This window comes from Haemaphysalis longicornis, unplaced genomic scaffold, assembly GCF_048455015.1.
Source record: "Haemaphysalis longicornis isolate Haplotype H1 unplaced genomic scaffold, Haemaphysalis longicornis Haplotype H1 scaffold_125, whole genome shotgun sequence".
Lineage (NCBI taxonomy): Eukaryota > Metazoa > Arthropoda > Arachnida > Ixodida > Ixodidae > Haemaphysalis > Haemaphysalis longicornis.
The window spans coordinates 261,559-288,470 of record NW_027526227.1 but is presented as its reverse complement, the minus strand read 5'-3'; the positions used below and the strand labels follow the sequence as shown (position 1 = coordinate 288,470).

Below are 26,912 nucleotides of genomic sequence, written 5' to 3'. Positions count from 1 at the left end.
TTTTTCACTACGGTTATTGAAGTAAACATTTTTTTAATATACAGAAGAAAGAAAGAAAGAAAAACACGCCCCCAGAGTGGGGACCGAACCCACGCCTTTCGATTACATGTCGAATGCCTTACCAATTCGGCTATCTGGGCGACTGTGTTCTCCTTCACTTTCTGGGCTATTTATCTTTACTAGAAGTGTATCTGACGCTTGAGGGTGGTAGCCAGCGCCACACTGACTACACGGGAAGAAGGGGACCTTCTTTTCAACCCCCGGGGCGTGACTCCAACGTCTACAGCCTGTCATGAGCGGGTAACTGGCGGGAAGCCCTCTTATGCTACCTAGGCATCAAGGCTGCCAGAGTCGAGACCCTCACTAGGCTTTCGCAGAATAATATAGTAAGGAAATGAGGGGCTCGTTGAGGAAATACAGAAAGATAGGGCAGCAGTCTACAACGCCAAAGGAGGCATAGGGGTGTGGTTAGGCTCTTTTCTTTTTCACTACGGTTATTGAAGTAAACATTTTTATAATATACAGAAGAAAGAAAGAAAAACACGCGCCCAGAGTGGGGACCGAACCCACACCTTTCGATTACATGTCGAATGCCTTACCAATTCGGCTATCTGGGCGACTGTGTTCTCCTTCACTTTCTGGACTATTTATCTTTACTAGAAGTGTATCTGATGCTTGAGGGTGGTAGCCAGCGCCACACTGACTACACGGGGAGAAGGGGACCTTCTTTTCAACCCCCGGGGCGTGACTCCAACGTCTACAGCCTGTCATGAGCGGGTAACTGGCGGGAAGCCCTCTTATGCTACCTAGGCATCAAGGCTGCCAGAGTCGAGACCCTCGCTAGGCTTTCGCAAAATAATATAGTAAGGTAATGAGGGGCTCGTTGAGGAAATACAGAAAGATAGGGCAGCAGTCTACAACGCCAAAGGAGGCATAGGGGTGTGGTTAGGCTCTTTTCTTTTTCACTACGGTTATTGAAGTAAACATTTTTTTAAAATACAGAAGAAAGAAAGAAAGAAAAACACGCGCCCAGAGTGGGGACCGAACCCACGCCTTTCGATTACATGTCGAATGCCTTACCAATTCGGCTATCTGGGCGACTGTGTTCTCCTTCACTTTCTGGGCTATTTATCTTTACTAGAAGTGTATCTGACGCTTGAGGGTGGTAGCCAGCGCCACACTGACTACACGGGAAGAAGGGGACCTTCTTTTCAACCCCCGGGGCGTGACTCCAACGTCTACAGCCTGTCATGAGCGGGTAACTGGCGGGAAGCCCTCTTATGCTACCTAGGCATCAAGGCTGCCAGAGTCGAGACCCTCGCTAGGCTTTCGCAGAATAATATATTAAGGAAATGAGGGGCTCGTTGAGGAAATACAGAAAGATAGGGCAGCAGTCTACAACGCCAAAGGAGGCATAGGGGTGTGGTTAGGCTCTTTTCTTTTTCACTACGGTTATTGAAGTAAACATTTTTATAATATACAGAAGAAAGAAAGAAAGAAAACACGCGCCCAGAGTGGGGACCGAACCCACACCTTTCGATTACATGTCGAATGCCTTACCAATTCGGCTATCTGGGCGACTGTGTTCTGCTTCACTTTCTGGGGTATTTTATATTTACTACAACTGTATCTGACGCTTGAGGGTGGTAGCCAGCGCCACTCAGACTACACGGGGAGAAGGGCACCTTCTTTTCAACCCCCGGGGCGTGACGCGAATGTCTACAGCCTGTCATGAGCGGGTAACTGGCGGGAAGCCCTCTTATGCTACCTAGGCATCAAGGCTGCCAGAGTCGAGACCCTCGCTAGGCTTTCGCAGAGGTTTCGCAGAGGTAGTCGAGACCCTCACTAGGCTTTCGCAGGCTTTCGCTAGGCTTTCGCACGCCCCGGGGGTTGAAAAGAAGGTCCCCTTCTCCCCGTGTAGTCAGTGTGGCGCTGGCTACCACCCTCAAGCGTCAGATACACTTCTAGTAAAGATATATAGCCCAGAAAGTGAAGGAGAACACAGTTGCCCAGATAGCCGAATTGGTAAGGCATTCGACATGTAATCGAAAGGCGTGGGTTCGGTCCCCACTCTGGGCGCGTGTTTTTCTTTCTTTCTTTCTTCTGTATATTAAAAAAATGTTTACTTCAATAACCGTAGTGAAAAAGAAAAGAGCCTAACCACACCCCTATGCCTCCTTTGGCGTTGTAGACTGCTGCCCTATCTTTCTGTATTTCCTCAACGAGCCCCTCATTTCCTTACTATATATATATATATATATATATATATATATATATATATATATATATATATATATATATATATTTATTTATATATATATATATGTGTGTGTGTATGTGTGTTTATTTATATATGATGAGAGATGGCGACCGGAGATGCAGGGAGACCATTACACTTAGGCTGCACGGGCCAGACCCAGCATGAAAGGCAACACAAAAAAGATTATGATGATGATCCAAAGACGCTAGTTAAGGTTGGTTGACTTCGCAGGGAGGTTGGCCTGTTGGTTTTCATTCTCATATGAAGCCCTAATAACAGTGCAGCGCTAACTGAGTGCCCACAATATATCTATCTATCCATGTATCTGTCTATCTATCTATCAATATATATATATATATATATATATATATGTACCGAATCAAACAATGGGAAATCAGGGGATCCGTGAAATCAGACAGAAAATAACGGTTGGCAGTCAAGAAAACCTCGGAAAGCAAAGGGGAGGTTGTGGTGTGTCATACAAAGAGATGAAGAATTTTTCGAGCCGAAAAGAAAGTGTTGAAAAAATGCCCGCCGGGTGGGATACGAACCCACGACCTCAAGAATACCGGTCTGGTGCGATAACCACTACGCTACCGGCGGGGCTTTTTCCCCAGCACTTTCTCGGGTATTTATGTTAAGGTATTTTTGTTTCCTGCACTAGGGGGTGGTAGCCAGCGCCACTCGGACTACTCGGGGTGAAGGGGACCTTCTTCTGAACCCACGGGCCGTGACTCGAGTGTCTACGACATGTAGAGAGTGGTCAACCAGCGTTGAACCCTCTTAAGCTCCCTTCGGCACCAAGACTGCCAGGACAGAAGCCCTCGGTAAGCATGTAGCGAATCAGAAAATAGAAAATGAGGGGCTCCATAAATTAAGACAGAAATTAAGGGTTGGCAGTCAAGAAAACCTCGGAAAGCAAAGGGGAGGTTGTGGTGGGTCACAGAAAGAGATGAAGAATTTTTTGAGTCGAAAAGAAAGTGGGGAAAAAATGCCCGCCGGGTGGGATCCGAACCCACGACCTCCAGAATACCGTGGGTTCGAATTTTTAGGACCAGGTTGGGATACAAAAATAGCAAGAAAACCAGCGAGTTGCAAAATCAAACTATGTCACTTGAAAAAAGCTGAAGTCGGGAATCGGTCAGGACAATTCTGATGATGGTGTTTCTTATAGGTCAAAGTCACCTGTTGCCTAAAAATGTGGTGTCTACAAAAAAAAACAATCTGGCCACATATCACCCGTTACGTGGTTTGGACATTGCTTCCACCACAGATACCATGTAAAATTGTCGCCTCAAAGGCGAACGTTTTGTCCCCGGTGAAATTCAAGGCAATCTCTATCCAACCCGTACTTAGCCGGAAGGCTTAGGATTAAAAATGGCGTCCCCCCCGAGCCGCAGCATTCCTCGGCCCCGGAACGTTTTGTCCAGAGACTGGAATTTTAGGCTTTATTTTAAAGTTGAAGTAAAATGGGTACAAACAATATACCAGAAGGAGGCCCCGCAATACAGAAGGACGTCCGAAGAAACATTTTTGGTTCATATACATTACACATGTGCGGCAACTGGTGGTTCCGAGGTAGAGCCCGGAATATCCAGCAAGTCCGAATTGTGGTGGCCGAAAAAACGGTCGTGTACTGCATCTATAACATATTTACAGTTTAGAAAGAAAGGTTTCTCGATATAGGTTAACAATGCCTCTAACTTGTCAAGGCGAAAAACATCACAACATTTACTGCAAATTTTCCTCGAGAGCCCGGCCTTTCTCAATATTATTAATACAGGGTAACGGCCTCACATTGGTCGTGAGGTTTCGACAAGGAGGCGCTAGATACATAAATAGTGCCGCGAGCTTTGCCTTTTGATTTCCGGAGGTAGCGAGCGGATTTATGGCAACAGTTGCCGCAAGAAAGTGTAGCCTGCCTTCTGGTGGGTTCCCAATTCTCTATGTTTGTTATATTACCCGCATGTAAAGCATTCATGTGCTTCGGTGTTGTGCGCCAATAAATGCATCTCTACGTTCGTACTGATCAACTGTTCTGCCTTGTTTACCGCTCTTACCATTTTAGGGTGAGAAGTGTGGACCCTTTACAATCCCCAAACAACGAACTGTAATGTTGCGGATCACAATATGAGTGGTGTTGTCTGTTGTCAATGTAGAACAGACTGGTCAGAAAGGCTGGTCGCCGTAGCGCCTAGATATAACAGATGTCCAAAGGTGGAAAATAATAAAGGCATTGTGGCGTAGAACATTGCCATAAACACTTTTTTTCCCGTCAGGCTCTTTTTTTACTCTACACACAACTTTGTTATTATATACCCGGCACCTCTGGTAAACTGGAATTTTTACTTCATTGAACTGCATGCTTTCCAATAGCCACTCAGAAGCGGCGTGTTAAGGTATATGGGGAATCGGTGTTACTTACGTTTAGTTATTAGGGTAGTGATTGCCGCAACTGCAAGAAAGAATTTTGTAGGTAAAGTATGAGTTTATTATACTCCGACAAAGCAGAACTAGGTGATGGTTGTCGCGAATGCAGAATGATGTTACTTTGTGGTAGTGGAAAGGTCAGGTCTGAGGTATTTTTGCCCACGTGAATTCCATCTTTCTTATTAAATCCCAAGGAACCGCCTCGCACAGCCCTGACAAAGTATAGAACTCATTTCGGAAACTAAAGAAAGCCATGCCTAATCTTCCTTTGCATATTTTTATGTGCACTATGGCTACGCTAGACAAGAAAAAAAACGAATAGTAGGCGTATTTTTATTTTTTATCGCACTTTAGGTTGCACAATGTGAGGACCGCAAACCACGAAAAACTTTTCTTTGTTCGCCCATGGGTGTGACTGCAGCCATAAATTCTTAATAAAAACTTTGCATTACCTGTGCATAATTTTAGGCATTACGTTGGTTGACTTTCAGCTGTCGTTACGCTTTGTTGGTCGGAACTACAGATGACGCGTACAGAATACTGAGAGAGAAAGTAATACTCAACCATTGAAGCGGCCGCTTTCTTTTTTGTTTTTAATATTAGTTACACTATGCCCCATCCGGTCAATTGTTTTGGTGAAATGTTTTACTTTTTTATTCAAACCGGCTTTTGCGTTTACGCCACACTTTCTACTGCAAATATTCGCATCCACTCGATGGGATCATGTAGTGGTAGTCAAACATGCATCTTGTTTTTTTGCCTCATTTACGAGGAGCTAGAAGTTCGGATCTTCGAGCAGCGCAGAAGGAATGCGTCTGGTGTTCTGATTGAGAGGATGTGTTGCCTTTGTAAAGTTGCAGTTTATTCCACCGGATAACTGCGTGTCTTTTCATATTTTCTCAGGGTGAAGGTAATACATGGTGTTCTTAAGAACCTTTAGGCTTCTCAACAGCTCAAAGGGAAGTTCGTTTTAGCGTGCAGGCCTGCTGGCTCCTTCCTACTAGTTTCCGTTCCTTCCCAGGATAATTGCGTCGGAAAGGACGTTCTCTATACTTATACCTACACACAATACCCGGTTGTTTGGTTGAATTTTATTAATAAGGAGTGATATACGTATTGCGTATTCCCTACTAATAATCCAGGAAACATAGCGAATACTATTAGCTATTGCTAGTAAAACCCTTAAATCACTTGGATAAATCGGTTCGGGTAGCTCATTTGTGGCAAAACACTTTGACTTCTGAACATGCAGCTGACACAAAAAAAGAGTTTTTACAACAACTTTTTAGGTTCCTTGAAAGACTATGTAGACCACCTACTGCAACGGGTGTACAGTGTCCGGACTCCGAAGCAAAATACACAGAATAACGTGGCAGCAGAGCCTGTCGTGTCGCAAGTGCTCGTTTTGTTACAGTGTAATGAAGAAGTTTCTATTGATGCGTCAGTGGGTCAGCCTGACCGAGTGTTAAGGCAGGTAGTAAGCCAGGTATAGTGGTAATTGACGGACCTGTAAATTATTTGACAACGCAGAGGAAGTCCTTTGAGGTAGTAGCAGCACAAGAAACACTTAGCCACAGATCATAAAGTGAAGGCAAAATTAACCACACGTAAGTTAAAAGCAAGACACTAGCACAAATTAACAAATATATCACTAGCCACATAAAAGATATGGGTAGATGAAAGAGCCGTAGTTTGATGGAAATACTTAGTCAGGAAGAAACATGAGAACGGTTTAGCTCATAATTACCACTGTGACATATAATCAACACCAACTATAGACAACTAGTTTTGTAAAGGTGCGACAGGGTGAACAGGAGTGAAAACAGGCACCAGTTGGCATGACCAATAAACTATGACCCATAGGGCAGAGGGTACAAGAACCCTGCTAAGAGCAGCTAAAAGTCAAAAGCTCTGCAGCAGGGCGCAGCCGCTGGTCATAAGTTTCTCATTGGGTCATTGGCAGAAGATTAAATAAAATTAGCGTAGGGTAAACAGTCTCATAAAAAAACTAACGTGATCTACACGTAAATTCGCAAATTTGGACACGAAAATGCCCGAATATACAGTTTTAACGCAATAAAAAAACATATGGCTCTCCTGACAGTTTCATCCAATATAACTGGCTTTCAATACATAAAGGTTGCCTGGTGGCCAAACAGCGCACTAAAGCGCAATGAGAAAGCAAGAATACATATTAGCCTAGCATTCGAATCAATATGGGACAGACTTGAAGACATCTACGTAAATAAAACAAAACCGAGAATATCTATAACAACAATAAGCGGGGTCCCTTGCACTTTCAAAGTTCTAGCAACGCAAAATAAGAAACATGTGGATCCGGACGAACAATTTTCAACAATCAACCGTTAAAGACAGTGGCTCAAAATAAGAACGGCGAAGTAAAAAATACACCTGAACATATTGCCATAACGGCTACATGATGAGCGCCATAGAAGCTAAGATCAATGACGACATTGCAAAAAACTGAAGAAAGCCCAGACACTGGTTGAATATATAGATAGACGAAACTAAGACACAGAAAAACTAGGCATCAAAAAAACACAGCCAGGCAAAAATGAGGATACAAATCACATGAACCGAGAAAAACGAATTCGAACAAAAAAACTGAAAATGACGGACATGGTGCAAGAATAAATAAATCAAGACAGGGACAAATGGGTGTAGGAAATACGGAAGGGGCAAATGTGTAACCACAAAGGATTTTGGGAATGTAAAGAAGTGGGCCAAGTAGAGCCTAGGCATAAATATTTCTTAGCGGAGCAAAAGGAGACACATCATAAAATGTAAGAGTGTGCTCCCGCGCATTCATAAGGTTCTAAATACGTATGAGGATCAGAGCCATATATCCACTGATGGCTACAGTGCCACAGAAGCACGGGCAAGAAAAATAAAGTTCAATATTCTGCCTTCAAAAATACAAAGCCGAAGGTTCTCTAAAAAACAAGTTCGGTCGGACGGAATGCCGATGCAGCTACTAAGTCTTGCCGCAGTAAAAAACTACGCATGTCGGATTACGGCACTTCGTAATGAGATGAAAAAAACAAATTCCGGATGGTTACCTATAGAATAGGAATAACATGTTAGGAAATAAAATTCACCAGTTCCGCTACTGTTTCTACAGGAGACAAACAGTACCATCAGCGGTGTATAGATTTTTTAGCAGGCACTGAATTGAGCAATGCCAGCATACTTGTTACGAAAAAAACTTTCTGGAAACTAAAAAAAAGACTTAGGAGAGAGATGGTGCTTCGAATACACTTTTGCCACAAGCATAAATCTCGGTTTCTATAGCGGCGGTTTAGTCAATACGGACATCCAGACAAGGTAGCGTAATGCTACGGGGTGCACTGCAATTTGACGTCCACGATCTGAAGACAACAGCCTTTTTTGGCCCCACTGTGAAGATAAAACAACTGAGCCCACATTAAAACAGCTCAATTTCGAAGCAAAGGTCAACATCCATCGAATATATGTGTTTTAGGAAATTCCGAATTTTCTTTATATGGCACTCAAAGAGGAAAACAGAAGAGTGCCAGTTACGTTCAATTCAAAAGGACTGAAAAATAGGCGCACTGATATAGGGGCATAATAAAAAAAATTAGCTCCAATCGACGCTTTCAAGGTGGTTGGAAAGCAAAGCTGTGAGCGACCCCATACCCAGCTGTCTCGCTCAAAATTCAGACCTCTTAGGAACCTAGGGAAACTACTTCAGGAAAGTGATATTTGGCACAAAGCAAGCAGTCAACGTGCAGATGAAAACACTAGGAGAATTTTCCATGATTCTTAATATTGTATTGCAATTCGCTGTCAAATCCTACTCTCCATGCATTTCTAAGGGTTCATTTCCATGGCTCAGGACCCTAGCTGCAAAACGTGCAAGATTTGAAACTGTGCGCAAAGCAAGTTTTCACCCCCAGTATTGGCAGCGCAAAATAACTTTCAATTCCGCTAAATAACTGCAACGTATTCGCTGTTGAAAGGACTGCCATGAGCGGGAAAGCTGCTCATGCCCAAAACAATTACACACGCGAGAGTCAGTTGAGTTGACACACGTGGCTCTAGAAAGAGTGAAACCAGAGATTCTGCCAGCCGTTTCCTGGAATTCGCGGGGGGCCGTCCTGAACGCAGAAGTGTCAGCCACGGCCCGGCTCAAGCGGAGGACGCCGCCCCTGTAGCCAAGCCGTGTGTAGGAAGAAAGAAAACGGAGTTGAGCCTGTTTCGACGGGTGAGACAGCGGAACCTAGTCATCTTGATGTGCGACCTCGGACTACAACACAGCGTGACCCAAGCGCAGATACCGAAACCATCCGGCATGTGTGCTTCCTGATTCCCATTTATACAGATTGAAACTAAAGAGTTTCGTAAGTTTAAGAATTTCGAGAAAGCTGACAGAACTTTGCTAATCGCGTTTTATCACAACCAGTAGTTTCATTCGTCTTTTGTAATACCTGCTAAAACACAACCGAATTGGTATTCAGAAATTTAGGAAACGCAGTCCCATTCGCAACAAGCAGTGCGCATAAGGTTGCGTTTTCCTTTAGCGGCCAGATGTCAGTATATTTTCTCCACATTTTGTTTTCCCGCCCTTCAAACCAATCCTTAAAATGTCTTTGCCGTACGACAACGTACTTCCGTCGGGTCCGGATTACCCAGGAGGTGCTGTCGAACACGTTAATGAAGCTCTGCGAAGGAAGCACGCAATGGGCGCGATGCTGTGCCCAATAGGCCCAGCACCGTCGCTAAAGCAGACGACAAAGGCGACGGAAAGGTGCCGCCGAACCGGCCGCCGTGGGAATGCTGGGTAATAGCGGCCTATCACCGTGCAGTCTACAGTGTGCTCCGTGAGTGAAAAGAGCCCTCCACCTCCTCAGCCGGGTTAGGAGTTTGTTGTCCCGCACGCCACAGAAAACTATTGGCTGGCAGAGGTAGAAAGCTTTGCTTTCAAAGAGACCCAAACGCACTACCTGGGACAAGCGGTCACTTGGTGTACGGTTGTCTTCTATCATGTGTACTTCCGCACTTTTTTTCAGTATGGTAAACTGATCGTCTACGTGGCCACAGGAAGTGGTAGAATGGCGTTCACAGTGATCCGTTTACTCAATTGACAGTTCTCTTTTAGTTCATAATCAGGGAGATAAAAAATGAGTCAGAAATATTCCGAGCCGTTGGCACAAATATGGGAAAGTGTTTTTCCTGGAAAGGGAAGAGCAAAAGCTTTTATGGCTTTACCATTGAGTGCAGTGTGTTTATAGTTATACCAGTTAAGATGAGACAGGGAATAAAATATTTTGTCGTGTGATTAACCAAAAAAAGGGCACAGAAACTCCCGATACGCAAAAAAAGAAACGTGAAAAAAAAATAAATAAATATATATATATATATGTATATATATATATATATATATATATATATATATATATATATATATATATATATATATATATATATATATACATAGAATAGAAACATATATATCGTTAGAAGCGAAAATTGGTTGGGTTAGAAAAAACACGGACTAGTGCGTTAAACATGTAAAGCAGTACTGGTTCCAGCTGTTACGTTTGAGATTACAGTACGTGGCTTTATATTTATATTGGAATAAAGGCGATAATTAACAAAGGAATCTGAGTCGTCTTTTTTCAATACTAAAAAAAACTAGAGAGGCAGTGCTGCAATGTATTTGAAAGAGGTCATTGTTTAGGAAGCTTTGATCAAAATCTTGTTTCAGAAGAGGTTGAGGGCAGTCAAAAAACAGAGGTGGGCCGCTAATATATTTGGGTAGCACTAGAGTAAATTTGAGGACACTCTGTTGTCGAAAAAGTCTGAACGCGGACTGTAAAATCAGTAAAGAAAAGTCATTAAATAGAGAAAATATCGTTGCAGAGGTAAATAGTAGGAAAACGATTTAGAAACACCTTTGAGTATATACAAGTCCGGGAAATGTTAGATCAGGGAGGATAATCTTTGGGAACCTAAACGCAGTGTCTTGCTTCATTGATAGTAGAGGAGGCTGGTTGGAAACAATGTGGTTTGATGGAAAGACTACCAAAAATGATCGACCATCCGTGTTCTGCAGAAAAAAAGCATACTATAGTTGAAATTGCGGTAATTGCGGTTATATTTATGAAAAACCTCACAATATAAATTCCTCACTTCCTCTCACATAGTGCATGCCATAACTTTCAGCAAGTGTAAATCAAACGTGGTAAAGGGGGATAAACAATGTTGCAATGCTGGTGAATAGAGAGCAGGGAGTTGATACATGTTTCGAAAACGTTTACTAGTTTTGAACAAAGTTGAATGTCGACCGGTCGCTACAGAAGACGTAAAATTTAACAGCGACATAAAATGCATACTTTACATACTTTTATTATATAATATACGTCCTCACACGCTGCCGAATATTGTGAAGGTATTATTAAAGCAATGATTTTATCATTAAATATATCTACGCACGTTGCAGGCTGCCTGCAAGCATATCAGAACACAATGTAGCAAAAATATCGAAGGAAGCACGAATCTGCAAACAAGTGCTACATTTACAGTCTTGAAAAAAAAACGCAAGTTTAATATTCTAGTTTAAACTTCGCTAAAACATTGTTTAAATTTTTAACGTAAATTCAGCGTCACTAAAATAGCATCCAGCCAATATCTATTTTCGTAGAAGGAAACCCTAGTACGTGAAACTAAGTATTATAACGTCTTTCCTACAGGAAACAATGTAAAGTGGACTTTTTACACTAGTGAAAACGCAAACGGCGAAAATCAACAACCAATGACTGCTGAAAGGAAAGAAAAAAACACTTCTGCCAGAATTAAAAGGCAAAAATAGAAAAAACATCACCACCATCATACCAAACCAAAACTCTTATTTTCCTAATCTTTTCTCGAACTCAAATATTTGGTGTGCGTTATTGTAGATGGCTCTTCTTGGAAAATTGGAACCTTTACGTTCATCAATGCCGGTCCCTTCTCCCCGGGAGTGAACCACGCCTGGCCTACCAACGCCTCACTAGAATATGAAATCGCCCAAAGAGAGCACGTAACCTCATCAGCGATGTGGCTTGATGCGAGCGACGACGCTAACTTGCCCTAATTGGGGCATGATATAATACGACACATGTACACGCGTGCAACCGCCAACTAGAAACTGTGAGGGAGAGCTCCGCCTGTGATTAGAAACTTCACATGGGGTTTTAATCTATAATTGCAGGCTACAGCTGCGTCTCAGTCAACAATTTACGCCTGTCCATTCCTTCCGAGTAAGTACACACGAACCAGTTCAAGGGTACTTCCGTCATCATCATCATCATTATCATAATTATGATAATACGCGGGAAGAGTTGGACTTGCCATAAGGCGCTTGGGCATACGCAACCACCGACGGTAAAAGTCAGCTAATACCCGCACTTTTCAGGAGAAACGTAATGCTGAAAAATGTGTTAAACAGGTTTCAGCTTACTTGTGCTTGTGGTAGGAACTGTTTGTGTTGCTGAAAGTGAAAAATATTACAACAATTCAATACAGACATGGGTGGGGAGAGGAAAATCATAAAGCAAGAAACATCAGATGGTATTCCTCACGCATAGGGATGTTTTGTTTTTGTGTTTATTAAATGAAGGACTTTCTCTTATCTCGGAACTACGACGAGTCCTGCTTCCGAAATATGTTCCAAATTTTACGCGTGTGGACCAACACCGCTTATGACCGTGGTGAGAACTCTTGTAGGCCACAACCAAGTTGTAAATAAAAAATATTTAATCTCAATCCCTAAATTGACACAACTGTGTGAAGGTAATTCCAAAACCCTATTTGAATAGTGGCATGCATAAAGGCTTTACATTTATCTAGAGAGAGAAATGATGTGCTTCTGAATAAAAAGCATGCGTATAGCCACAAAAGCACTCAGCAAAGTACAAGTATGAATTAAGGAGTGGGCAACCGAGGCGACTCTTTATTGAGTTCTTTCGGCTAACCATCCTGCCTGCTTACTAGTCTCGTCTTTCGTCTCTCGTGCGTCTTAGACGCGAAGCCACTTAGGGGTTGGGGCTGCTGTCGTCTCCGGTCGTCTTCATAGTCGTTACCGTCTTCGAAATCGTTGTCTCATGTACTCACGGTACTAAAACACAGGAAAACTCGTTTACGCCGCTTCGCGCTAGAACGTAACGGATACTAAAAAAACATCGGGACACTCGCTTACGCCTCACGCTGGAGCGCTTCCTTACGGTGTACTAAAAAACACCGAGACACTCGTTTACGCCTCGCGATGGACAGCTTCGTGCTTCGAAGATGAGACTTTTACAGTAAAGTTGTATGCCTCTACCTCCGAATAGTTTCATCTCCGTTGGCAAAACGCCAAGGTGCCAATTATAAACTTATACATTGCGGGTTTCACACCTCCCCAGCTTTCACGTTAGTGGAGATGGTCCATGATGTTTGTGTTATTTTTTTGCTCAGGTGCTGTAATATTATTGTGCATTACTCAGAGATATGTCGCATGATCACGACACTAAGCCTCTCATTAGAATAACATGGCAAAACTTCTGAAAAAGACTTCTAACAATACTGGCATTATAGGTGCAAAAACATGTCAAAATGATGGGCGTCGTAAACACTTCGCAAATGTTAAAATTTCCCATTCTAAAGTCAACACACCTTTCAGCAGTGTTCGTTTCATTTTACCCGTGTTTTTTGTCGGAAGTTTTATTTTCTTTCAATCGTTGGTACGGAAATTGCTGTTGATGAAGGATTCAAAAATCAAAATTCTGAGACTTCTTCCCGACTTACTTGCCGTTGGAGTGGTGTTTACCGTAGCTGAAAGCGAAAATTAGTTACTTCAGATTAGAGACAGTACTACTATTTTTAACAAAAAGAATTTTCCAAAATAACATCTAGAAAATTGTATTTTCAACATGCGGACCGTACGGTTTGTTTAGACGGTCACGGGGCGTTTACTTTCCAGTCTTCAAAAGACAACGTGGTTAGATGCATCTAAAGTCATTTTCTTCTCTTGAAATTTTTTATGTTTTAATATCTCTACAAAAGAAGACTACCAAATATCCTACCGTGCCACCGCACTATTCTTTGTTCACATGAGGACGTTACATCTGCTCGCTATCTTACGATGTAGGTGGCAAATACTGCACAGTCAATGCTTTGCTACCGCACATACTGAAAGATTGTGAAGACATGATTGCTCTCATAAACTTCAAAATCTACAACTGCATCACGCGTATAGGCGGTTGTATGCGTATATCTTTACAGCTATACGATTTTATGCTTTAAATTTTAAAACAACATCTCCACTTGCATGAAAAGCCCATGTGTTCAAAAACACTGCTTTGAGTATCAAGGGCACTTATGTTTATCTTACAAGAACATGCCATGTTGTTTTGAACGTAATGAAGTCTCAGATTTTCTTAGGCAAGTTTGAAATAATTCAGAAAATGTAATTTCACGTATACTGGTAAATAGCTGTTCTGAGGACGTTGGGGTACAGCAAACCAGAATATGGCATTCCCAAGAAACTTTGGTATAACTTTGGGTCCAATTATTATTTTCTGCTTTGCCATTCTAATAACACCATTCTGCGCTAACCTGCATCACAAATAGTAAACCCTTTATTCCTATTTTCCCGTTTGAAGGTAAGATGTAGTAAATTTATAATGTAATTTGTTCGAAATATACGCCTCGTACTTCACTGCAGCTGACAGAGCAACTGCCTAACAAACCCAACAATTTTCTATATTACTTATCCATATGCAGTGGAACCCGGTTCATGCGTTTTTCACGGAACCGGGAAAGCAAAACGTAACAACCCGGAAAATGCAGCAGTGAGGAAGCCTTGGAAAATTAATTAAAACAGTGTAGCTTTGACTCTCCACCATGTATTTCTGCAACCTTGTCCAGCAAACATTAAAAAACTCGAGAAGGTAGGATTGCCGCTTGTTGCGATAGCTTCTACACACCAGACATTGCAACGACAGGTTCCTAGCGATGTCGATTCTATTGCGCGCTGGCTGCGTTTCTACTGCGTTTATTACATCAATATTTTCCTCAAGAGAAACTGCCTCCCGTCTTTGCGACGCCATCAAGGCACGACCAAGTTCGCATAAGCAAGTTCAACGGTGTTCTCAAAGGTTAAAGCGTACGATGACGACGAGAGCGCGTGGCATTCATGCGGTGGTGCTTTTATGTCAAATATGAACTTCCGCCATTCCAAAGTGAAACTTCCGTTGTAAGCGCAGCGATTATTGTGATAGCATAGAGTAACATATGGCCATCAAGTGGCGAATAATTGCACCCGCATCCGGCTTTAAGTGGTCAGTTCTATAGCCAAGCCTGGCCAGGGCTCGCAAAATTTCAAAATGGTGGTCCGCGCAATTTGCCCTGGGGAGTTCGAAGTGACCAGTTGTGACGAATGATCTGGTAACGTACTCTGAGCCACGACGTAACAGTGAGGATTTAATACTTAGTATGTTGGAAGGGTTACCACCGACGCCTTCATTGCGCACTCGAGAGCTTGAAAATGCTGCCCCCCTCAATTCACGGGTGAACCTTGTAAGTCGGTTTGGGGTCTCCGCGGAGTTGTCACACCGTGAGGACTTCTGCCTTCCTGTTTATACCCGTGTTGTTGATGGTATTGCAGAGGATAACCTACAGGTGCGGACTTTGGGACTCCCGGCGATGCCAGTGGTCCTGTGGGCGGCCCGGTGCCCAATGCCCCCCCATTAGGGTAAGGCCCCGTGGTTGAATGAATGAACGTATTCTTTATTTCCACTGATATACATCCTAAATACAGATATTTGTGTAGAAAGTGGCGGGGCCAAGGAGAAAAGCTGTACTAGACAGCTTGACTAGCCCTTGGGCCCGTCACGCACAAAGCAAAGACAAGGTGTTCAGCACTTCACACAACAGAAAACGAGACAGAAAAATCAAAAAAAGACAAAAAGGGGCCGTATTACTGCAAAACCAAAAAGAACTCTTAATAGGTCTCTCCTGAACTTCAAAGAAAACTAATAAAATCTTGTAGATTGGAATTTATATTATCCACGTTAGATTTACACAACCCTTTGAGCAACGGGGTGGAATAAAAGACATCTGTGAGCCATAATTTCTTCTTGGGTGGACTGTAATCCATTTGTCTGGTTGTCGTGTGGGATAAAGTAGAGTTCGGTCTGTACGGTTTGATAATTGAAGAAAACTGTTTTGTTGTTTGGAACGGGAAGATTTTCTTGTGCCATCAATAAACGAATTTCTTATGAAGTTAGAATATCAAATTTAATTTAGCTATTCAAGGCGGTTTCCATGGCTTGTCTATTTGAATTTTAGAAATTGCTGTAAACGGTCTTTTTTGAAAAATAAATATTTTTGTTTATTTGCCTGCGTTGTCAAACCCTAGACAACGTAACATTATTTTGATTTGACAAGAAAATAGAGTGGTGCATTAGTAATTTTGCTGCAGTTGGTATTTCAAATCTCAGTTTTGGTAATGCCTTCTAATAGAAGATAGCTTATTCATCATATATTTTACTTTAATCATTTAAATGAATTAGAGAAATGTATTAGAGAGAGCCGCTCATAATCTGAATATTTTGACCATTAGGTAAAAGTAAAGCTTTCACGCGGTTGCTTATTTTTTGGGAGAAAACATAGTGTTTGTTTTAGACGTATTAACTGTTTTGGACCATTTCACCAACGCCAGCAGTTTTTGATTCGATATAGTTACTAAATTAGAACAGTTTGGTCCAGAGAATAGAAGGGTGGTGTCGTCGGCCTAAATAATAGGCTTGGCCGGCGGGGTAGCAGATTATAGATAGTGAACAAAAGCGGTCCTAATATACTTTCTTGCGGTACTCCGGACATGATAACTTTTATTGCAGACGTTGAGGAGTTAATTTGAACGTATTGGCGACGTTGGCTCGAATATGACTATCAGGAGTGTACGTGTGTCCACGAAACCGATATGACTCTAGCTTTTTAAACAAATTATATAGCGATAGGGAATCAAACGGTGTGCTAAAATCCGCAAAGCAGGCTAGGCCGACATTTTTTTTTTGGAAAGTGAAAGTTCATTTCATGAAAGCAATACAAACATATGGGTATACAGACGAGGGTCCCAGAGTCAGAAGACTGAAAGCGGACCCTCGATTTTGAATATATACGATAATTGCATGAAAGCAGCAAATGGGCACAAGAGCCCATCGGTTAAGTACGCGGTGTAGAATGATACATACGAAAATACAAAGGAAAATACATACACTCAGAAAGGTAGCCGGACCAAAACACCAACCAGTTCAATCAATTCGTGAACAAGAAAATAGGAAACAAAGTCACATGAGAACACCAGGAAAGTACTCAATAGTTAATAACAAAAACAGTTATTTACAGCAAAAGAAAATCTCTAAGATTTTGTTTAAAGCAAGCTAGGGACGGGCATGATTTAATGGGGCCTGATAAGGTGTCGGCACCCTTCGCCAGACGGTTTCGGGCCCTTTCCTCCAACCCCCCCCCCCCCCTTTCAAAGCCTCATCGCATCGCATCGCATGATTTAATGGCCATTGGCAAATTATTCGAAAATGTGACAGGGGCAAAACAGTGGTTTTCTTCCCATAATTAGTGTGAACAGTCGGTAGTAAGAAATTGTTATTTCTTGAAAACCTAGTGGCGCTTTTGCCGCGCAAAATAATGACATCGATAAGGTTATATGAAAGGTTGCAATGTAGCAATTTGTAAAAAAGCATTCCTAAGTTATAGTGAAACAGCGCTTTGATTGATAGTATGTTATTCTGACGCTAAAGCCCTCAGGCAGAGGAGTGACAGGAGCTAAATGTTATGATGCGAATACATTGGTTTTTAATATGTTGCACAGATGTAACGTGAGAAGAGTATGTGTTGCCCCATGAGACAATGCCGTAATGAAAATGGCTGTGAACGAAAGCAAAATACAAAGACAATAAAGCTGTATGAGGAAAAAAGCGGCGAGCTTTAATTAAAGCTCGTATGCCGAACGCCGTTTTCTGCTTGAGATTAGAAAAATGCGTAGAAAATGTAAGGTGAGGGTCGAGGTGAATACCAAGGAATGTAACATCGTCGCAAGTTGTGATTAAATGAGGTCCAAGGTTTAATTCTTGAAAAAATTTATGGGTTTCTGATAAGGCCTAAAGACCATGAATTTAGTTTTCGGAGGGTTAATCACTAAATAGTTGTCACGGCACCACTTTACAACGTTAATTAGTACTGCATTCAAGTATGTCATGAGACAAATTAATGATTTATCAGATAAAGAAATGGTTGTATCATCAGCATACAAGACGCAATGGGAAGAACTAATGCAATCCAGAAGGTCACTAATATACAAAAAAAAAGTAAAGGACCTAAAATTGACCCCTGGGCCACACCTTGGTTAAATGCTCTAGTTTCTGACAACGCGTTAGCCACATATACAGAGTATTGCCTGTTAAGTAAATAGTTTTTCAAAAATATTAGTGGTGGTCCTGTTATGCCAAAAGCTTCCAATTTTTTAAAAAAGATATTGTGATTAATCGTGTCAAACGCTTTTGTAAAGTCCAAAAAAATTAAACCCACAAAACTTTCAGAGTCAATAGATTTTTTAATGTAATTCGTGAGGGAAAGTAATGCTAGGTTAGTCGAACGTCCAGACCGGAAACCGAATTGACATGGACTCAGTAGATTTATATTTATTGAGGTAGCTGTTCAGCCGTTTGGCAAATATCTGTTCGATTAGTTTGCTTAGACAAGAAAGAATGTAAATTGGGCGGTAATTGGATATTAATAACAGGTCACCTTTTTTGAAAACAGGTACGACTTTTGCTTTCTTCAGAAAAGATGGAAAAGTGCAAGACTTAAAGACAAGATTTATTATGTGACTGAGCATTTACGACGGCATCGGAAACTAGCTTTAAATGACGAATAGAAATATTATCTAGACCTGGGCTAGTGTTTTTCAGCGTACCAAGCGTAGAGAGCACTTCTGCTGTAACTGGAAATAAAAAGAATGATTGGCTAGCACGCCTCAAACCAAGTTGTGCGTTCAAGGACTGGGGGGTATTGTTATAAACAGACGAAAAACAGTCGCAAAAGGCATTAGCAATGTGAGTGGGTTCCGTCAAGATTATTCCGTTATGGGTAATTTTTGGTATTGAAGCATTACCTGTAGCTGTGTTAAGGAAGGTATTCAGCAGATTCCATTGTTTTTTGGGGTCATTTTTGTGTTTAGAAAATTCATTTTCATTGTGCCGTTTTTTGCCCGTTTTAAGAGAATGTTCAAGAGGCCGCAGTATTTCTTGTACCGCTTAGCTAGATCAGAATAGAGGCCTGTCTCTTCGTTTTCTTGTACAGATTATCTTTTTTTCATATGCTTACTAACAGCCCTTTAGTCATCCATGGATTGTGTGGATAACTGAATCTTTTTTTACATTTAACCGTCGTGGTAGTTAATGAAACACCTTTTAAGAATTCACAAGAAAAGCGTTGCAGTGCTTCCTCTGCATCATCTATCGAAATAATGACAGACCAGTCGGCTGCCACGATAGTTTCTTTAATTCTAACTGCGTCAAACACAGAAGTAACGCGGGAGTTGCGTATGCTTGTTATGTCAACGTCAAAAATAAGTAAAACAGGAAAATGATCCGTGATATCTGTTTCAAGAACAGCTGAAAATGGTTGGGGTGATATGTTAGATAGTGCATGGTCTATTAACGTGCGAGGACCATTGCGCACGCATCTTGTAGGCGCATGTAATAAAGATCCGAATCCAAATTCAGAAAAGCAGTCAGTGTAGGCAGCCTACCAGTTATATTCGGTGTCCAGTAAGTTAATGTTTATGTCACCTACTAACAGAACGTCTTTATTTTCACGTGATAGCTGGCATAGGATTGTATCTAGGTTTAGCAAGAATTCAGTGAAAGAAGATGACGGGGAACGATAAATGCAGCCAATGACAAAATTTTTACCATGTGGAAGAAATGACCGATCTGTTTCAATCCACACCGATTCACAAAGGTTTGTGGCAAACAACAGATCATGTCTGCGTGTATACGATATATTGGGCGAAATGAAAACTGCTGTGCCCCCATGACTATCCGGAATTTTATGACAATACTCTGATAGCGCGGAAAACTGTATATATTATTGTCAGATTCAGATAGCCAAGTTTCAGATATACATATGAAGGAAAAGGAGTGGTTGAGCGTATCTAAAAACTTTCAATCGTGTCGAGGTTTTTCTTAAGGCTTCGTGCATTGAAGTGAATTAGGGAGTGCCTATTGTCACAAAGACGGAATTTGACTTCCTCGGGGGACAGCAAAGCCATCGGTTTTAATGTGGGGGCAGTTTTCAGAGGGTACAGGACTCTGGGTTATGTGAAAACCCTCAAGTCACGCTCAGTCGTTATGTGAAACACTTTGCTGTCCTCCGTTTTGCGAGCCTTGATGCGACAGTTATCCGTCCACAGAAATTGCCAGTGGTGTTCCTTATTGAGCACTAGAGCCTTTGAAAACAATTTCTTGTTTTCGAAAGTCAGATGCTCATTGACGAAGACAGGTGCATCTGTCTTCCCTGAGAACCCGATGTTGCTTGTGCACAGCTTTGCTTTCCGTGCCTTGCGAAGGAAGTCAGTCTTCTTTTCACGGGAGCAAAAGCAAACAATGATGTTTTTTTTATTCTGGTTTCTTGACATGGTGGCAACACGATGTATGACGTCGATGTCAGTAGCCTCAACAGGGCACTGGATAGCTTTCGCCATGCACTGCAAGATATCATGGCAGTCTTCGCCATCCGTCACAGGCACTCCCTCATTCTCGATGTTGTTGAATCTGGAGTACTGTTCTAGCTCGTCACCCTTTTCTCAAGGGCTGCGTTGCGAGCCAAAAGCTCGTTGTTGGACGCTATCAGTTCAGCCAGTTGGGCCTTCATTGTGTGGTACTCTTTGCTCAAGAAGTTAGCACTCTCAGCGAGCTCAGCTTGTTCACCAAGCCCCAAGTTTTCCAACTTAGTTTTAAACTTTTCGGCGAGTGCATCAATCATCCCTTCTAGGTTATCTTCGAGCAACGCTTCCAGCGCTTCAATCTTCTTAGCTAGCTCAGCAGTTTTAGTCATTTCTAGAGAGTAAATGAAACAGAAGAACGCCAAAAAACTCTGGGCAGCAGCAGTTGCGACTAGACAAGAAGAAACAGATTGAATATTGACACAACCAACCTGCAAACAGAGCAGCGTGATTCATAGGAGTGGTCTCGTAGCCGCAAATGCTCCTGCCAAATGAAGCCGGAGTTGCCGTGGACGCGCCTTTAAGAACCCTCTTGCTGGTGACAAGAACCGCGCAGGCGCACGTGGAATAAACCACAGAGGCAGGCGAGGCAGCAGAATCCAACGATGACGTGTCAGCAACAGAGGCTGCAAACAGAACAGACGTGATTCTGAGGAGTGGTCTCGTAGCCGCAAATGCTGCTGCGAAATAAAGCCGGAGTTGCCGTGGACGCGCCTTTAAGAACCCTCTTGCTGGTGACAAGAACCGCGCAGGCGAAGCAGGCTGCAGGCAGCGCACGCTCAGAAGGGGTCTTTTGGGCCAACGCTCAAGCGCACACTAGCGGGTAGTGGCGCAGGCGCACGTGGAATAAACCACGGAGGCAGGCGAGGCAGCAGAATCCAACGATGACGTGTCAGCAACAGAGGCTGCAAACAGAACATACGTGATTCAGAGGAGTGGTCTCGTAGCCGCAAATGCTGCTGCCAAATAAAGCCGGAGTTGCCGTGGACGCGCCTTTAAGAACGACCCATCGATAGATGCCCATACCCAATACTACAACGAGTGCTGGCCATTAGGCAGGCTGCCGTGCCAACGTAAATGCACCAAGACTATTCTGATTCCGAAAGCGGGCAAGCCGCGAGACACGAATAACCTCCGTCCCATCTCGCTGAATTTCTGTGTGGGAAATGTGCTGGAGCGCGTGCTCGCACGCCGAAGGCAAGGCTACCTAGAAAAAGGAGGCCTCTATCCACACTTCCACATAGGGTTTCGACACAAGCTGAGCGCACAAGATGCATGATTAAGCTTGAGGGGGAAATAACCGACAAGGAAGGCACGAGGGATAACAGGGTAATGCTCGGCCTGGATCTCCAGAGTGCTTTCGACAAGGTAATTCGGTGATCTTGGCAAAAGTGTGCAAGTTGAACCTGGGTGAAACCCGGTATAGCTACATCAAGGACTTCCTTACCGATTGGAGGGTAGAACTTCACGGAGGAATCTACAGCTCAGAGATAAGATGCTCGGCAGCACGGGCTGGCCGCGAGGATCGGTCATCTACAGTTTCTCACCATCGTCATAATCGGGGTTGCGGAGGCGCTGGCGCGAATGGGCGTACAGCCTACCGTATACGCCTACGACATCACGCTCTGGGTCACCAGCGGCAGCGTCGCAGACATCGAGAATCAACTGCAACCGGCAGTCACTGCTTTCGAGCAGCACCTCGTTGGCACGAAGCCTGGTCTGTTTGCCTAGCAGGTCTGAACTCCTCGTGCTCACACTGAAATTCAGGGGCAATACACCACCGAGCGAAGCCGACCATATCACAATACTCACCGCATCGGGGTAACGCATCTCCGAAGTAACAGGACCCAAGGCTTTGGGCATGATCATTGGCAAGAAGAACAGCAATGTCGAAACCCTTGCCAAGCTCAACAACAAGACGCCCGAGGCAATTCGCCTCATTCAGCTAATTTCTTCGAGAAGAATGGCCATGAAGGAGGACAACCTCGTGAGACTCGTCCAGTCCCTCGTCATCAGCCATATTACGTACGTAGACGCGTACCATAATGGGAGAGTCATGGAACGGGCCAAGATCAATACAGTCATACGTAACGCTTACAAATCGGCAGTGTGTCTCATGAAAACCACGAGCACGGCGCTCTTACTAAAGCTAGAAGTGCACAATACCCAAGAAGAAATCGTGGATTCCCAGTTGTGGGTGCAGCTTCAACGTTTCTCCACGGCAAAGACAGAACACCAAATCCTCGAGAACCTTGGCTACAGCCCCCTCACGCCGCAACTGCCACAGCGCGACATAAACCAGGAAGCGAGGCCGCAGATATGCGTTGACCCGATACGTAGGAACGTGCACCCGGAGCATAAGGAGAGGCGTGCAGCGCGGGCCAAAGCACTCATCGAGATACACGCCCAAGACGGGGACGCGCGTTACATCGACGCAGCAGAGTAACAGCATGAAGGCTACGTCGCCGTTAAGGCCTCCACGGGAACTAAGACCCCGTCTGCGATTGTACGGTGCACCGAAGCCTCGAATGCCGAGGAGGCCACCATCATCCTGGCTATCTCCGAGCTTGAGTGCCGCACAGTGCTCTCTCACTCAAGAATGGCCGCACGCAACTAATGTAGTGGTAGCGTTTGCGCCAAGGCGGCCGCCATCATCGGCAAGGCCAGGCTCCAGGGAAGAGAATTTCGTATCAAGTGGTTTCCGGCGCCCATGGGTGAATGCGCAACTACACCCAACCACAACGAGACGGCACACTCGGCGGCGCGAGCACTTATCCGCTCCTCCGATACCGACCGCCCGTGGTGGTTCGCGAACAAAGATCACCACGTGAGCTACAACGAGATCACCTAGGCCCAGCGCCTGGCTCGACGGGTCATGCCACCATCCACCACGGTATCAGCCGGGAGGAGGCAGCTCTACTAGGGCAGCTCCAGACCGGGTCCATCATCACTCCGGCAACGCTGCAAATGTTTTATTCAGAAATTTCTTCTACGGGTGTGTGTCAAGCGTGTGGTGTAAGTCTGGCAGACCAGTGACAACTTTTCTGGAACTGTGCCCCGTTACCAAACAAAGCTGAATGAAGGACTTATCTGCCGTAGCTCAATGACGATGCACGAAGTAACTACAAGGACACTCATCTCTGGGCCATCCAGCAAGTGCGGGGTGCGCTCGAAAAGCACAGACTAGGCATCCAGGTAAAGGAAAGTGCTGGCGCTGCTCCTAGTAACGGCAAACCATAGGAGGACGCCGGGCCCGTGTCGCGGCACTTCGTCGTTTCGCAGGCACAAAATGTTTCCTACTCCTAATCCTAGCCTAAATCAATCGAGCATTATCGTCGTTATAATATGAATGCAAGGACGGTCTACTTTACGTTGTCTGAGTGGTGGAGACTGGGCCTCCAAAAAACAATTGTAGCAATGTGGTAACTTGCTGCTGTTAGTATTGTGCCTGAGAGCATTAGTAAGTTACTATTATCGATGACAAAAACATCAATCAAGCTTCTGGGTTGACGTGTAACTATAGTACGCTCGATGTTAACGTTTTTATATCCTTAACACAAAATATTTGCCGTTAAAAACGTGAAATGGTAGTATCCGTACGCAAGTTCATATTAAAGTTCCCTCTTACCAAATCACATCGATTGTTCTTTGTAAAAAAAATATTGAATATATTCTCTAGTAGAGACCCAACTCGAGCAAGGTTTCCGTCTGCGGGCAGTAAACTATTGAGAAGAATGAGTTGTTAGTTTTGATCGTTAGTATTTCATAGACAAATTTTATTAAAAAACGTTCGTCTATTAAGTCTCATAAATGGTTCGACTTTAGCAGGGTGGATATTCTACAGGTTCTGGTCATAGAAAACGTGTTATAGGAGGGCTATGCAAATACAGGGGAATCATTTGTATACCAAGTTTCCGTCAGCATATTAACGTCACACTCGAATCCAAAACGAGAAAACAAACGGTCAAGATCATAAAATTTGTTAGTACCAGACTTTAAAGTTCGGTGAAAACATTTTAATCCTTTTTGGCTGTATTTTTCATTACTGGCAATCGTTTCCAGCTGCCGTTAGCGGCTGCCATTGCGGAAAGAATACTTAAGCCATAACGCATCTAATAAAAGTCTTAAGCGGCAATAGTCGTCTGAGGTTCGTACAGTTATCGCATTTGCGGCGTCTCTCATGCGAACTCGAATCTTTCCGTTGCTGTGCCATGCTCCAGATAACCCGTTGTACGGGTCCACTCTAGGGCTGCCGACAGGAAGGCCCTGTATTTTTCTTTTGGCTTTTCTGGGATAAAACGCTCATAACGAGCGTCCTTCTACTTTCATCGGTCGCTGCACCATGCCTCATGTTTCGCTAGGTTTTTGAACCGCACAATTATTCCTGGGCGTTTGTCAGGTTTTGAGGAAAATCTGTGGAATACATCTACGTCATGCTCAATCACGTTGCTAGTCTGAAGAATGTCAGCTATACCATTGACTTTTTCTAGCAGCTTTTCGTTGTGCGGGACAGAGGTCTTGAAACTCCAGGTTCCTTTATCTGGTTCACCACTGAAGGTCGTCATTATCGAGTTGCAGATCAGCGATCGCTTTGCTGTGGTTCTCTGACTCGATTTTGGTCAAACTGCTTTTCAGGCTGTTTATTTCGTCTGGGTTCTTGTTTTGGGTGGCTAAAATTTCGTGGTATGTTTTTAAAAAAGGTTTCGGCGAAGTTCTCGATGCTGTCTACAGTTTTTTGTGGTCAAGAGGTCGACTAGCTTCCTTAGTATTTTGACGAGTTGCCGGTCGTGGGGCTTTAGTCGTTCAGCAAGACAATCAGCAATAATGGCCCCTGCGCTAGTTTCCGCTATTTTACAGGCCACATAGTTCCATGCTTTTATCCGAGGTTCGGTCATTGCAATGTGGGATGCCGGTATTAAGCCACTGCATATTACGAAGTGGTACGAGAGTGAGTATTTAGAACAGGTGATTTTACATGTATCAGGAGTTACTGCCTCCTTACATTGAGGACCCAAATCAGTCATTGACATTCTCTCAAACAAAACCGGTAAAACGAAGGGTGGGGCTCAAGCTAGCAAACAACGAGCAAACAGCAGTGGCAGCCTCAGTGCATACGACTTGGTCTGTTTGACGATGAACGAACTAGGATTCACACCAACACTTAACCCGTAAAATACTCGATCAGTTCACTGGCTGACACGCCGTCACCAGTGCCGTTTGTTATGTGATCACGGAGACGAGCTGTCCGAGTTTTTCTTCTGGAAGCCGCGTATGCACTGTGAAGCTCGATGATGTGCAGGACAGCAGGGCAACAGTCAGGCTTTTCTCCGCTTGACAGCGTCGAAATTTAGGGTGAATGACCAAGTGTCAAATTATAGCGCGAATCACCAAGATTCATAATAAAGGACTAAAACCACTTGTCACAAGTAGAACTACACTCTGGTAAAAAATTTCGTTGCAAAACTTTCACTGCTCATAATGCACTGTTCAGAGAATTGGTACTCTCGTTGGAGCTGACGGCATTGTTCAGTGTGAAAGGCAAAGTTCCTTCATACGTCTGGCACTTGTAAAGACGGATTAGACTGTCCCCCCTCTTTCAATATGCTGCAGTCGTGTTTTTGCCCGGAAGGCCAGTATAGCGTCTGCTTCGCAGGTGCCAAACGATTTGACGTAACTCTTGACCTCGATATAGGTGTGCAACCAATAAAAGTTTCGCAAAATCAGGGCGGTTGTTTCAAAAGGCGTTGATAGCAGCGCTATACACGTGTGCCGAGTAAAGCACGGGTTCTCTCAGGGAACTTTTTCGGGAATGATCCAAGAGTCTTCTTTGCCCATGTTGTTTTCATCCACCGATCAAAATAACCAGACTGACTGGAAAGGAACTGCATTCCTGTTTATGGAATTTCTGCATGAGCATTCCTAAACTTCTCGTTGTATTCTTAGGCTGTGAATCGGAACAGCCAAAGAAGGGCTAGCTTTACTTTCTGATAATCGAGGGAGTCTTCACGAGTCATCCTACCGATTGCAGGTAGCGCTTCTCCAGTCAAGTACATTCTCAGACAAACCGCCCATTTGTCATGAGGCCAGACTTGGACAACCTGAAGCATTTTAAACGGCAGTACGTAGGCATCCAGGTCGTCTCTGTGATGACCAAATGGAGGGAAAAGCCTGTGTGGGCTTTTCGGTGTCAGGCACTCCAAAGCCGCTTGTAATTTGGAGGCGGATCCTCCCACTCGCGGACTATTCCTGGCCTCTTCCTTAGACAAGATTCGCTTGTTGGCTTTCCAAACTCGTCTGTTTGCGTTCTTCAACCACTTTGATTTCTTCTCGCACAGCAGCATTTTCCTCTTTGAAACAACTCTTTTCCGAACTGAGGAATTTCGCTATTCGGCATCATTTATGAATAGCTGAGTT

The 26,912-nt window shown here is 43.6% G+C and overlaps 1 long non-coding RNA gene across 1 annotated transcript in view; it reads right to left on the bottom strand.

Annotated features, from left to right (window-relative positions):
• Positions 1-2,396: 2,396 nt before the first annotated feature.
• LOC144163611 (uncharacterized) overlaps positions 2,397-26,912 on the bottom strand; it is a 57,660-nt gene continuing 33,144 nt past the window's right edge. The window contains exons 5-8 of the long non-coding RNA XR_013320952.1: positions 13,499-13,525; positions 12,174-12,203; positions 4,686-4,715; positions 2,397-2,401 (exon numbers count right to left, since the gene is read on the bottom strand). This is a non-coding gene — a long non-coding RNA (uncharacterized LOC144163611). The remainder of the gene's footprint in view (positions 2,402-4,685; positions 4,716-12,173; positions 12,204-13,498; positions 13,526-26,912) is intronic.